This window comes from Sus scrofa, chromosome 6, assembly GCF_000003025.6.
Source record: "Sus scrofa isolate TJ Tabasco breed Duroc chromosome 6, Sscrofa11.1, whole genome shotgun sequence".
NCBI lineage: Eukaryota > Metazoa > Chordata > Mammalia > Artiodactyla > Suidae > Sus > Sus scrofa.
Genome location: NC_010448.4, coordinates 152,792,573 through 152,807,160, shown reverse-complemented (window position 1 = coordinate 152,807,160; position 14,588 = coordinate 152,792,573). Strand labels below are relative to the sequence as shown.

The window sequence follows — 14,588 nt, the reverse complement described above, 5'->3', positions numbered from 1 at the left end:
GCTTGGGATTCTTATACGCCACCATCCCCTCCCCTCCCTGCCTCCCCCCCACCCCGCAATGTATTTGAACTTACTGGGTTTGTTAAGAGTCAGGGCATGAAGCATTTTTCCATGGTAGAAAAGTTCTGGCATTCCAATGCAGAACTAATGTGAGATTTGGAAAGGCTGCCCTATTTGTGCACTTAATTAGGGCTCCCCAAAGGCCATTGATCCGCCGGTGTCATAGGAAACCGACGCCAAGGCCAGCGAAGGCTGAGACTGTGTGAGCAGCAGAGGGAGGGGGCAGTCCACATGGATCCCACACCTGTTCCCCACTGACTTGGATCAGGGAAATAAAGACCAGGGCTTTCCATCAATGCTCGTTTGGATCCCACGCCTGATCTCACTGTTGTGTTTGTCACCAATGTTTGAGTCAAGTCCCAGAAACTTGGAGATATAGGATCCAAGTTATAGGTTCTCTAAGTATGCGAAATAAGGTCTTGGTTCTGATAAGATCTTGGAAGTTGACAAAATTACAGTGGAAATGTTACAGACTTTAGAGATCAACCAGCCTGTGCTCTGAGTCTGACTCTTCCACGATTAGATTAAATTCTGAGATTTAGTTTTCTTCCCTGAAAAAGGGTACCCTAACACCTCTAGCATGGGTTCATTGTCGTAACAACTGCTAGTATTTGTTAAGCAATTATGGTGTGTAAGGCACTGTTCTAAGAGCATGAACTGGATTAACTCTTCAACCCTCTATGGACCCTATAAGGTAATATAAGTCTATATTAGAGGTTGGCAAACTGCTCCCCATGGCCCAATTCTTACCCCCTGCCCATTTTTGCAAATAATGTTTTACTGGAACACAGTTATGCCCATCTGTTCCTATAGACTCTGTGGCTACTTTCATGCTATAGCTCCAGGGCTGAGTTGTTGGAACAGAAGCTGTGTGTCCAACAAAACCTAAAATATTTACTATCTGGCTTTTTACAGGAAAAAAAAAAAAAAAAACTTGCCAACCCCCTGCTTTAACTGATCTCAATTTAAAGATGAAGAAAATAAACCATAGCTTAACTGAGGTCATACAGCTGGTAACAGAAAGAACTGGGATTGGAACCCGATAACCTGACTCCAGATCTTGGGCTTTTCATGGGTACCCTGCATGTAATATATATGAATTGCCTAGTACAGTGTATGACACGTAAGAGATACTTAATGCATCTGTGTCATTAGCAATCCTTTGCATTCCCCCACCGTTTTCCTTTTCCTTCTGCCTCCCTCACAGGTTCCTATCAATTCCAATTGCCTTTTCATTCTGCCAGATTATGTTTTCAATTCAACAGACTTCTACCGCTTTTATAGCTATTATCGCAATCCATCAAATGGCACTGTGAGATCTGTCTCCTTATCTTCATTTAAAAGATGTAGAAACCACTCTGACCTCTGAGCTCCCGGGGATGTTCACACTTCATTTGTTAACCCTCAGAGGAAATATTGCTGGGGCTTTGGGAATATTTGTTTAATGCTGAAAACTAACATTAGAGGGGAAAAAAAAAATCTCAGCAGTTACTCAAGAAAAAATTGCAGTCTAATTGGAGTGAGAAAATTGTGTAAAATATTGGAAGAATAGCAGGCATTTTAAGAAGGGAAGTTATTTAGTACAGACTGTGAGTGGGTGTGAATTCAGGGAGCTGGGACAAGAAGATGGACCGGGGCTGTGGGGGTGCAGAGATGGCTTCCTGGGGACAGTCCAATGTGAACTGGGCCTCAAACATGGGACAGGATTTAAAAAGAGAAACTCTGAGAACAAAATAAAGCCACATGGATAAAACTAGAGATTCTCATACTAAGTGAAGTTAAGTCAGAAAGAGAAAGACAAATACCATATGATATCACTTATATGTGGAATCTAAAATATGACACAAATGAATCTATCTATGAAACAGACACAGACTCAGAAACATGGAGAACAGACTTGTGTTGCCAGGGGGTAAGGGGGGATGGACTAGGAGTTCGAGGTTTGTAGATGCAAACTATTACATTTAGAATGGATAAACAACAGAGTCCTACTGCATATCACAGGGAACTATATCCAGTCTCCTGGGATAGACCATGATGGAAAAGAATATTTTAAAAATGTATATATGTGTATAATTGAGTCACTTTGCTGTACAGCAGAAATTGATACAATGATATAAATCAACTATGCTTTAATTTAATTTTTTTCTTCTGTGCATACCTAGATTTTTTTTTTTTTTTTTTTTTTGCTATTTCTTGGGCCTCTCCGGTGGCATATGGAGGTTCCCAGGCTAGGGGTCCAATCGGAGCTGTAGCCACCGGCCTACGCCAGAGCCACAGCAACACGGGATCCGAGCCGCGTCTGCAACCTACACCACAGCTCACGGCAACGCCGGATTGTTAACCCACTGAGCAAGGGCAGGGACCGAACCCGCAACCTCATGGTTCCTAGTCAGATTCGTTAACCACTGCGCCATGATGGGAACTCCTAGATGTTCTTTTTAAAAAAAATTTGTTATAGCTAATTTACAATGTTCTGTCAATTTCTGCTTAAGAGAATACTATGAACAATTACATGTTAACTAATTAAAAAATTGTAATAAAAAATAGAAACTCAGGTTTGGGTATTATGGGAGTGAGGATAGGAACTAACCCAGAGAAGACACAAAATGGAAATGTCTCAGAGGGACAGGCCAGCAAATCCCAGAGAACTATGAGAAATGAGAATGGGTAAATGGAGTGGGGGCAGGTTGGACAGGACTTTGAAGGCCAGAGAGAGGCATCTGGGTTTTAGAACAATAATGGTGCTAGTTATGACAACACTTTGGTGCAGGACTGCTGACCCAGACACTCTAGATCTGTATCCTTCTTTAACCCTGCCAGTGCTTCCATGACGGAGGTATTGTCCTATTTTGCAGATGAGAACATTGAGGCTTAAATTATAGCAATCAAGTATTAGTGGGAAAATTAGAAATATTCCATAGTTTAATGGCTCAAGGCTTTTGTTGTTGCTCTCCTTCTGTAGATACATGTGCTTACAATTGGGGTTTTAGATATGCCCATATGGTACTTTCTTTGGCTCTGCTGGCAGAAGTGTTCCCACTTTCTCTGATGCTGTAATCCATCAGCAGTTGCTCATGGACTCAAATGGAGAACTCCAGGAATTAGAGGCTCTATACCACCTGGACCAGTACGATACCTCCCAACACCAGCAGGGGAAGCTATAGTGTGCTTTTGAGCAGGAGATGCCTTAATGAAAGGAACTACTCTGCCTACAAAGTCAGGCTGGGCGGGAGCTGGGAAAGACAGGAAGGAGGAAGTAGTATGAACCCACAGGTGTGATACGCAATTGTAGGTCCGCCTTGGATTGAACCAGAAGAGCTTAGGTTTGGGATGACTGAAAAGGACATGCCAAGAAGAGAAGGGCACATGGGTGTTGTCAGAGGGCTATGACCAGCACTGCTTAGACCTTACTACTAGACAGCCATGCTTGGGGAGCATAGCACTTGGAGCCTAAAGATTTAGTTTAAGTCCTGGCCATACTGCTAAAAATGCACTGTGTGAAGGAAGAGGGAAAAGGGAGGAATTCTTGCTGTTGGAGTTAGACAGCATCTCATGTATCATCTCATCAACTCTGGGAGGTGATAATAACAATAGGTGGTACATAAATCCTTCCGTGTGCCAGCACTTTCTATATTATCTTATAGTTTTTTCTACATATATTTGATCCTCATAGAAACCCTGAGATAGGGGGCATTGTTATTCCTTTGGATAGATGGGGAGAATGAGGCACAGAGAAGTTAAGCAGTGTGGCTATGGTCACACAGCTGGTAAATAGAGAAACTGAGTTTGAACCCAGGCAGTTTGGCCCAAGAGTCCATGCTCTTAGTTACTGTTACAGTCTCTAAGGCACGTGTACCTCAAGGAGGGTTCTGGGGTTAAGATTATTCCATCCCGGAGTTCCCATCGTGGCGCAGTGGTTAACGAATCTGACTAGGAACCATGAGGTTGCAGGTTCGGTCCCTGCCCTTGCTCAGTGGGTTAACAATCCGGCGTTGCCGTGAGCTGTGGTGTAGGTTGCAGACGCACCTCGGATCCCACGTTGCTGTGGCTCTGGCATAGGCTGGCAGCTACAGCTCCGATTCGACCCCTAGCCTGGGAACCTCCATATGCCGCGGGAGCGGCCCAAGAAATGGCAAAAAGACAAAAAAAAAAAAAAAAGATTATTCCATCCAACCCCTTGCCCTGCACATTGACACTCCTACCTCTACACCGCAGGGCTGGGGACCCCCTCCCCCCATCAACTGAGAAGGCTCCCTGCCAGGTGCTTCTCACAGCCTGTCTGGAAGCTTTCACTGACCCTCAGCCTTGGCTTCCAGCCGCACCAGTACCCTTGGTTCTAGCTTCCCACCCTTGTAGGATTCATGCCCAGCACCACACTTCCTGCTCCCCTTTTCTGAATAATTTGTTTTTGCCCTTGGGACACTTTTACCTCTGTTCAAGGTAAGATTCCAGAACCCAGAGTCCTCCCCCCATGCCAGCCCACACAAGTGGCATCCCCCTCAGATTTGTACCAGCTCCTGGGAACAGGACTGGACAGCTTGTTCAGCTGCTTTCTTAAGGGCCAGTCCCTGGCAGCTTTACTGGTCCCACCTGTTCCTGGCCTCACAGCTGCCAATCCATGCAGATGAGGCTATTCTGGGAGCAGCAAGAAGACTTATTCACTCTAGTCAAGTTTTTCTTAACAAAAGAAGTCAAAAGTCCTTTTGTTGTTTATTTGTGTTTTTTTTTTTTTTAATGTGCATTAACATTCTGCACAGAATACTGCAGCAGTTAAGACATGGCCTCTGAAATTGAAGGATATGTGTTCAAAATCCAGTTCTTCGACTTGCTTGTTGTATCATCTTAGGAAAATTGTTCCATCTCAGTTCTTCATTTGTAAAGTAGAGCTAAAAGAAGGCCTACCTTAGGTGGTAGTTGTGAGAATTCAGTGAAATGATGTTATGTGAGCACACATCGCAACACCTGACAAGCAGCATGTGCTCAGTAAGTGGCAGTGACTATCAGCATTATATTAAACATCATTATATTAAGTATCACTATGTAAAAGATCATTCAAGTCTCCCTGGAGAGATTTCATTCAGGCAGTTTTTTATTCAACAGGTATTTACCAGGTGGCTACCATATGCCGATCAATGCCAGGTGCAAATATAGGATGTATGTTTATGAAAGGAAGCAATGCATCTTAATCACTTCTTATAGGCCAGACACTGTTTTAGGCATTTTAGGGACATATTTCATTTAATCTTGATAAGGCCCTTGCAGGCAGACATTGGGCTGAGGTTCAGAGAGGTTAACTCCCCCCAAGATGTGGCCCCTGATTGGTTGTAGTTTTTGTTTGTTTGTTTTTTGTCTTTTTTCTTTTTGAGGGCCACACCTGTGGCATATGGAGGTTCCCAGGCTAGGGGTTGAATTGGAGCTATAGCTGCTGGTCTAGCCACAGCCCTAAAGCAACAGCAGATCTGAGCCACATCTGTGACCTACACCACAGCTCACAGCAACACCAGATCCTTAACCCACTGAGTAAGGCCAGGGATCGACCCTGCAATCTCATGGTTCCTAGTTGGATTTGTTTCCACTGTGCCATGATGGGAACGCCTGGTTGTAGTTTTAAATAAACCAAGATATTCTGAGATCAAGTCCCCACAATTGAGAGATGCGCGTTTTACTTTTGTACTCATGTAATCGAATGCCTTTGTTTATGTACCTTTCTGGTTAAAAGGAAGTTCAAAGGAAAGTGTTATTTATTTCATCCTTAGGGATACAAATCTCAGAAAGATTAGAGAGTTCTGTGCCTCTCATAGCAAGGGATGAGCCTGGGGGACTGTCCCCCAGTGATTGGGGATTTCATCATCCTACAGGATAACTTCTCTCCATGGCACTAGAGTGAGAGAGGGAGAAGGCAGCAAGCAAGGAGTTCCTATTGGACTCATCCAAGGCGTACTTTGCAAGTTATTTTGTTTTGTTTTTTAAATCAGCCCCAGTTATAAGCTTGCTTTTTGGATCCATGCCTTATGCCTCTAGCCATTGAAAGCCAAGTACGTCAAGGGAAAAATGGTCCTTCAGTTAGTTGAGATTTTATTCTGTTTCTCCTTTGGTGGTTTAAAACTAATTACAGACTCTGGGTTATGCCTACATGTCCAAAATGAAATGAGCATTTGAGCCAATTGCTTTAATAATGAAGAGAGGAAAATCCACTTTTCTTTCCATTATCTAAAGATTTTTAAGCATATGTAAGTCTTTTTTAAATTGAATTATGTGAAAATTTGGCCTCAAGCCTTCATTTCACTTTGCTCATCTAGAAACAGTCTCAAATTTTGTTTCGGAAAGGAGATGACATTCCTGAGACTGCTTCAGTGGGACTAGAGGGTCTAGTTGGAGCAGTTGTAGGCTATAATTATGATAAAATATTTGTATGTGTTTGGGGAAAGGAGGTATATTACAAAGCATGACCTTCATTTATGTTTTCATTTCTTTATTTTTTTTTTAAAGGCTAGAGAACCCAACATAAATTTCAAGATGATCAGTTTCCATTCATCTCATTTATTGAATCATTTATTTGGTTCTCACTTGGGCACCCGACACCCATCCAGCCTGGCACCCACTCCTTTTAAGATTTCATCTCCTGCTCTTCTGCCCCTTCTCTAGGCTGCTCCATTTCCCTGGCCTCTTCTCTCTGTCCACTCCCACCTCTGGGCTTTCAGACTTACAATTCCTCTGTATGAGATTCACTTCCTTGGATTTCTGAATGGTTCATCCTCTCATCCCCTTCTGATCTCTGCCCAAATATCATCTTCTCAGAGAGATGCCAGGCCTGCCACCCTATACAAACTGCCTGCTCTACGTCTGCCATTCTTCACCCATATCCTATTTGATTTTGCTTGCCTGGTACTTATCAATCACCTGACATAATATATGTGTATGTGTCTGTAGGTACATATGCATATATTATTTCAATCAACTCTGGTTTTAGAACAGCTTTGTATTTGTGGAAAAATTGTGAAATACGCAGAGTTTTCACAACCCCCATGCCCAGTCTCCCTTATTTTTAACATCTTACATTAGTATGGTACAGTTGTTGCAGTTGATGAGCTAATGTTGATAATGTTGTTATTAGCTAAACTTCTTACTTTATTCAGCTTTCCACAGTTTTGCGTAAAGTCCTTTATCTGTTGCAGGATCCCATCTAGGATAGTAGATTGCATTTAGTCAGCCTATCCTTAGGCTCCTCTGGTTTTTGGTGACCTTGACAGTTTTGAGGAGTACTGGTCAGGTATTTTGTAGCATATCCCTCAGTTGGCATTTTCTGACATTTTTCTGATGATTAGACTGTGGTTGTAGGTTTGGGGGAGGAAGACCCCAGAGATAAAGTGCCACTCTCTCAAGGATACGTACTATCACCATGACTTATCAGTGTTGATGCTGATCTTGATCACCTGGCACTGTAAAATTACTCTGTTTTTCCACTTTCCACACTGTTGTTTTTGGATGGAATTTACTATGCAGAGCCCACGCTTAAGGAGTGGAAGTTAGGCTCTACTTCTTGGGGGTGGAATATTTACATAAACTTGGAATTCTTCTGCATGGGAAATTCATCTCCTCATTCTTTCTTTCAATTTCTTACTCATTCAGTCATTTCTTTTTAAAAGTTTATTGAAATGTAGTTGAGCTACAATATTGGGTTAGTTTCAGGTATACAGAAAAGTAATTCAGTTATATACATATATATAATATATTTCTTTTTAGATTCTTTTCCAGTATACATTATTATAAGATATTAAGTAGAGTTCCCTGTACTATACAGTAGGTCCTTGTTGGTTATTTTATATATAGTAGCATATATATGTTACTCACAAATTCCTACTTTATTCCTCCCCCTACTTTTCCCCTTTGGTAACCATTAGTTTGTTTTCTGTATCTGTGAGTCTATTTCTGTTTTGTAAATAAGTTCATTTGTATCATTTTTTTATATTGCACATATAAGTGATATGATATGATGTTTGTCTTTCTCTGGCTCACTTCACACAGTATGATAATCTCTAGGTCTATCCATGTTGCCAGAAATGGGATTACTTCATTCTTTTGTACGGCTGAGTGTATATTGTGTGTATATACCACATCTTCTTTATCCATTCATCTGTCAGTGGATACTTAGGTTGCTTCCATGTCTTGGATATTGTAAACAGCGCTGCTATGAAAATTAGTGTGCATGTAACTTTTCGAATTGTGGTTTTCTCCATATATGTGCCCAGGAGTGAGATTGCAGGATCATACGTAACTCTGTTTTTCAGTTTTTAATGAACATCCGTAGTGTTCTCCTTAGTGGCTGTACATTTACAGCCAGTTTACATTCCCACTAACAGTATAGGACGGTTCCCTTTTGTCCACACCCTCCCCAGCATTGATTGTTTGTAGACGTTTTGATAATGGCCATTCTGATTGGTGTGACGTGATATTGTAGTTTTGATTTGTAGTTCTCTAATAATTAACAATGTTGAGCATCTTTTCATGTGCCTTTTGGCCACCCGTATGTCTCCTTTGGAGAAATGTCTATTTAGATCTGCTGCCCATTTTTTTGATTGGGTTGTTTCTTTGATATTGAGCTGTACCAGCTGTTTGTATATTTTGTAGATTAATCCCTTGTTTGGTCTCATTGTTTGCAAATATTTCCTCGAATTCTGTAGGTTGTCTTTTTGTTTTGTTTATGTTTTCCTTTGCTTGAAAAAGCTTTTAAGTTTAATTAGGTCCTATTTGTTTTTTTCTTTATTTCCAATACTCTAGGAGATGGATCCAAAAAGATATTACTGCAGTTTATATCAGAATGTTCTGCCTATATCATTCTCTAGGAGTTTTATAGTATCCGGTTTTACATTTAGGTCTTCAATCCACTTTGAGTTTATTTTTGTGTTTGGTGTTAGAGAATATTCTAATTTCATTCTAATCATTCCTTTATGACAGTATGGGCTCGTAGATATTTATGATATATTTTGGGTTATAATCCATTACTACTTATTGTTCATTTCTTCCAGTTATGGGCATTGCAGGCTTCTCAGTTGGCTCCTTTATCTCTCTGACATAACCCCATAATTGTGTGTGTGTGTGTGTGTGTGTGTGTGTGTGTGTGTGTATTTTTAATTACTTTTAATTTTGAACACTACAAGATGTTGCAGGCTCATAATGTATATTTCTTGCCCCAGCCCTAGAATCAGCCACTTCTCTAAGAAGCCCTGATTGTTTTCATTGGAGTATGGTATTAGAAACCAAGACTTGGGCACTAAGTGTGCTTATTGCTCCTGTGCTGTTGTTGCTTCTAGGCCTTCTCAGCAGACAGTGCAAGGAAATATATGTGTATATACTAATCTGTGTATGTACTCATATCTATAAATATTTCTGTATTTAATTATCTCTTTCTACATTAAGATATACATTAATTTATAGTGACATCTTCAACTGTAATCTGTTATCACATAGATCATACCAGCCTTCCCCTTTTGCTTATTTGTGAACTCCCACTCAAATAGTGAGAAACCTGGTTCCCATCATTCACTATCAGTTTTTAATTGTTCAATTCCAGTATACTTGTGTAGAAATATTAGAATTGTTAGCCCACATCCCTATGGGATATAGCTTTATCAACCAGAGTATGGGGAGGGGGGATTGCCTTTGGTTTTACAAACTCTACTCATTTTCAAAATTACTTAAGTCAGCACCTTTATCTTCCATGACCTTCTGTAAGACTGTTTCATACATTTGTAATACAGCTAGATTGCTGGACATATGCTACATTCCATCATAGGAGTCACCTTACCTCCTAAAGTAATTTCTTCATTTGCATACATTAAGGTTCACTGTTTGTATGGTAACATTCAATAGTTTTAAAAATGCATAATGTTATATATACACATTTACAGTTTCATATAGAATAATTTTATCACCCCCACCCCAAAAAATCCCCTATGCTTTACTGATTTAATCATCCCTCCCCTCTCCCTGAGCCCTTGGCAACTGCTCCCCTTTTTATTGCCCTCGCAGTTTTGCCTTTTCCAGAATGTCACATAAATTGAATCATGAATATGTAACCTTTTCACACTGGTTTGTCTCACTTAATAATATGCATTTAAGATTCACCCGTGTCTTATTGTGACTTGATAGTTCACTATATTTGAACTTATTACTTAATCATATGTCATCACTTAATAATATTTAGTTGTCTGGATATGCCAGTTTGTTCATCCATTTGCCCACTGAAGGACATCCTCATTGCCTCCAGTTTTGGGTGACTATGAATAAACATCCGCATGCAGGGTTTTGTGCCTAAGTTTTCAAACAAGTTAAGTAAATGCCTTGGAACACAACTGCTGAGTTGTATCCTAAGACTCCATTTAGATTTGCTATAAACTTCCAAACTGTCTTCCAAAGTGGCCATACTATTTTGCATTTCCACCAGCAAAGAATGAGAATTCTGTTGCTCCATTTCCTCATCCATGTTTGATATTGTCAGAGTTTTTTTATTTTCCTAGGTGTTTTGTTGTTGTTGTTGTTTGTTTGTTTTTAGATTTTGGCTGTGCTAATAGGTATATAGTGGTATAGTACTGTTGTTTTAATTTGCAGTTCCCTAATGGCAAATGATGTTGAACATGTATACATATGATTATTTGCTGTCTGTCTTCTTTTATGAAGTGTGAGTTCATATCTTTTGCTCGTATTTTCACTATGTCACTTATTTTGTGGAGTTTTAAGTATTTTGTATATTTTAGATACAGAATATATGTATTTTGGATCAGATATGTGTTTTACAACTTTTTACTCTAAGTCTGTGGCTTATCTATTCATTCTCTTAAAAGTTTCTATTACAGAACAGTTTTTAAATTTTAATGATCCAGCTTATCATTTTTTATTTCTTTCATGGATTGATTTTTTTTGATGTTGTATCTAAAAACTCATCACCAAACCCAAGGTCACCTTGATTTTTTCCCATGTTATATTCTAGAAGTTTTGTGGTTTTACATTTTGCATTTAGGTTTATGATCCATTTGAGTGACGTTTTGTAAAAGGTGTAAAGTCAGTGTCTAGATTATTTTTCGCATGTATGTGTCCACTTGTTCTGGTACTATTTGTTGAAAAGACTACCCTTTATCCTCTGAATTGACATTGCTCCCTTATCAAAGACCAGTTGACAGTGTTTATGCAGGTGTATATATGGGCTTTCTCTTCTGTTCCATTGATCTACCTGTTTATTCTTTCACTAATATCACACTATTTTGATTTTTATAGCTTTATAGTAAGCCATAAAATCAGGGCATGTCCAATCCTCTGACTTTTTTCTTCTTTAGTATTATGTTGACTAATCTCAGTCTTTTGCCTTTCCATATAAATTTTATATGTTGATATTTACAAAATAGTTTGCTGAGTGTTCCCTTGGGACTGTCTTGAATCTATAGATCAGGCTGGGAAATTCTGTCACCTTAACAATATTGAATTTTCTCATCCATGAACATAGAATATCTCTCCTTTTATTTAAATCTTCTTTGATTTCTTTCATCAGAGTTATGTAACTGTCCATATATAGATTCTGTACATTTTGTATTAAACTTACACCTATGTACTTTGGGTTTTTATAGTATGCTGCTGTAAATGATTTTAATTGCAAATTCCAATTTTCATTGGTAGTAATTGGTGGAACATAATTGATTTTGTATATTAACCTTATATCCTTTGACTTTACTATGTTCCCTTATTAGTTCAAAAAGGTATTTTATTTATTATTCTTTAGGGTTTTCTACATAGTCATATTGTCTGAGAATAAAGACAGTTTCATTTCTTCCTTCTCAATCCATATGCCTCTTATTTCCTTTTCTTGTATTATTGCACCAAGATTTCCAATACGATCTGGAATAAGAGCCGTAAGAAAGGACATCCTTGCCTTGTTCCCAGTTTGAAGGGGGAAAAGCATCCAGTTTTTCTTCATTAAGTAGTATGTTAGCTGGAGGATTTTTCTGTAAATGTTCTTAATCCAAATGAAGATGTTTTCATATATTCCCAAGTTTGCAAGAGTTTTAATCATGAGTAAGTTTTGGATTTTATCAAATGTTTTATCTGCATCTAATAATATGATTGTATGATTTTTGTTCTATAATATGTTGATATTGTGAATTACACTGATGCATTTTTGAATGTTGAACTAGCCTTGTATACCTGGAACAAATTATCCTTGGTTGTGGTGTGTAGTTCTTTTTATACATTGTTGGATTTGATATGGTAATATAATGTTGAGGATTCTGCATCTATATCATGGGTATATTTGGCCTTGACTGTATCTGATTTTGGTATTAGAATTCTGGTCTCAGGATTATGATCCATTTTTTTTATAATTTATTTTTTTTCCACTGTACAGCAAGGGGATCAAGTTATCCTTACATGTATACATTTTGCCCGCACCTTTTGTTCTGTTGCAGTCTTAGTATCTAGATATAGTTCTCAATGCTACTCAGCAGGATCTCCTTGTAAATCTATTCCAAGTTGTGTCTGATAAGCCCAAGCTCCCGATCCCTCCCACTCCCTCCCTCTCCCATCAGGCAGCCACAAGTCTATTTTCCAAGTCCATGATTTTCTTTTCTGTGGAGATGTTCATTTGTGCTAGATAGGATTATGATCCATTTGAGTGAAGTTTTTAAAAGGTATAAAGTCAGTGTCTAGATTATTTTTTTGCATGTATGTGTCCACTTGTTCCAGTACTATTTGTTGAAAAGTCTACCCTTTATCCTCTGAATCGACATTGCTCCCTTATCAAAGACCGGTTGACAGTGTTTATGCAGGTGTATATATGCACTTGCTCTTCTGTTCATCAGGATGAGCTATGATGTCTTTCCTCTACCTCTGTTTTTTCTGGAGGAGATAGTGAAGAACTGGTATAATTTACTTTTTTAGTGTTTGGTCAGATTCACTAATACACCCATCTGGGCCTTGTGCTTTATGTTTTTTGAAGGTTATTAATTATTGATTCAGTTCCTTATAATAGATATAGCCCTAATCAGATGTTCTATTTCCCTTGTGTGAATTTTAATAGTTTGAATCTCTCAAGTAATAGTCTTTTTCATCTAAATTATTAAATTTGTGGACGTAGAGTTACTCACAAGATTTTTTTAGTGTCTGGCTAACGTCCATGAGATCAGTATAAGACCTTTCTTTAATATCTGATACAGTAATTTGTATCCTTTCTATTTTTATCTTGGTTAGCCTGGTTAAGGTTTATCTATTTTGTGTGTGTGTATGTGAAAGAATCAGCTTTTAGTTTCATTGATTTTTCTCTGTTGTCTTCTTGTGTTTAATTTCATTCCTTTTTATTATTTATTTTCTTCTTCTTACTTCTTTTTCATTTTCCTCTCTTCTTTGCTTGATTTAGGTTTAAATTGCTCCTCTGTCTTTGGGCTTCTCCCAATAACTCCATAGACAGAGCCTGCATCTTGTAGCTCTCTCAGCTACAATCCACTATTATTATACTGGAGCCCTGTTGGTGTGGTTTCAAGGTGTGGGGAAAGGAAGGCCCTCTGGAATCTTTTGATTTAATCTTTGGCCTAGGTCCTTGGGTTGTGACTGCTACAGATGTTTCTTACCTTCTTATTCTCCCTCAGAGGTGATAAAAGAAAGCTAAAAGGGATATGGTAAAGGGATATCCTTTCCCTGGGTGTGATAAGGTTTTGGTTAAGTCTTTGTTCCTTAAGAATAGGTCTTTGTTACAAAGAATTTTTACTAAGTGAAGTAAGTCAGAAAGAGAAAGACAAATGCCATATGATATCACCTATATCTGGAATCTAATATACAGCACAAATGAACCTTTCTACAGAAAAGAAACAAAAACTCATTGACTTGGAGAACAGACTTGTGGTTGCCAAGGTGGAGGGGAAGGGAGTGGGATAGACTAGGAGTTTGGGGTTAGTAGATGCAAACTATGGCATGTGGAGTGAATAAGCAATGAGATCCTGCTGTATAGCACAGGGAACTATATCTGGTCTCTTGTGATGGAACATGATGGAAGATAATGTGAGAAAAACAATATATATATTATGACTGGGTCACTTTGCTGTAGAACAGAAATTGACAGAACAATGTAAATTAACTATAATAGAAAAAAATAAAAACCTAAAAAAATTATATTTCTTTAAAAAAAAAAAGAATTTGGGTGTTCCCATCATGTCTCAGCAGAAATGAATCGACAATATCCATGAGGATGCAGGTTCAATCCTTGGCCTTGCTCAGTGGGTTAAGGATCCAACGTTGCCATGAGCTGTGGTGTAGGTCACAGAAGTGGCTCAGACCTGGCATTGCTGTGACTGTGGCGCAGGCTGGTGGCTTCAGCTCCGATTAGACCCCTAGCCTGGGAACCTCCATATATCGTGGGTTTAGCCATAAAAAGAAAAAAAATTTTTTTAAATAAAAAGTAAAAAATTTTTTAAATTAAAAAGTATTTTTTGGCATGTTTCAGTGTTTACTCCTTCTCATGCCTGCTAGACCCAGTAGGGGATCATTCT

General features: G+C 38.8%; 1 protein-coding gene across 19 annotated transcripts in view; it reads left to right on the top strand.

Annotated features, from left to right (window-relative positions):
- Positions 1-14,588, top strand: part of FGGY (FGGY carbohydrate kinase domain containing) — a 458,257-nt gene that overhangs the window by 406,019 nt on the left and 37,650 nt on the right. The gene's annotated exons all lie outside the window — the stretch shown is intronic.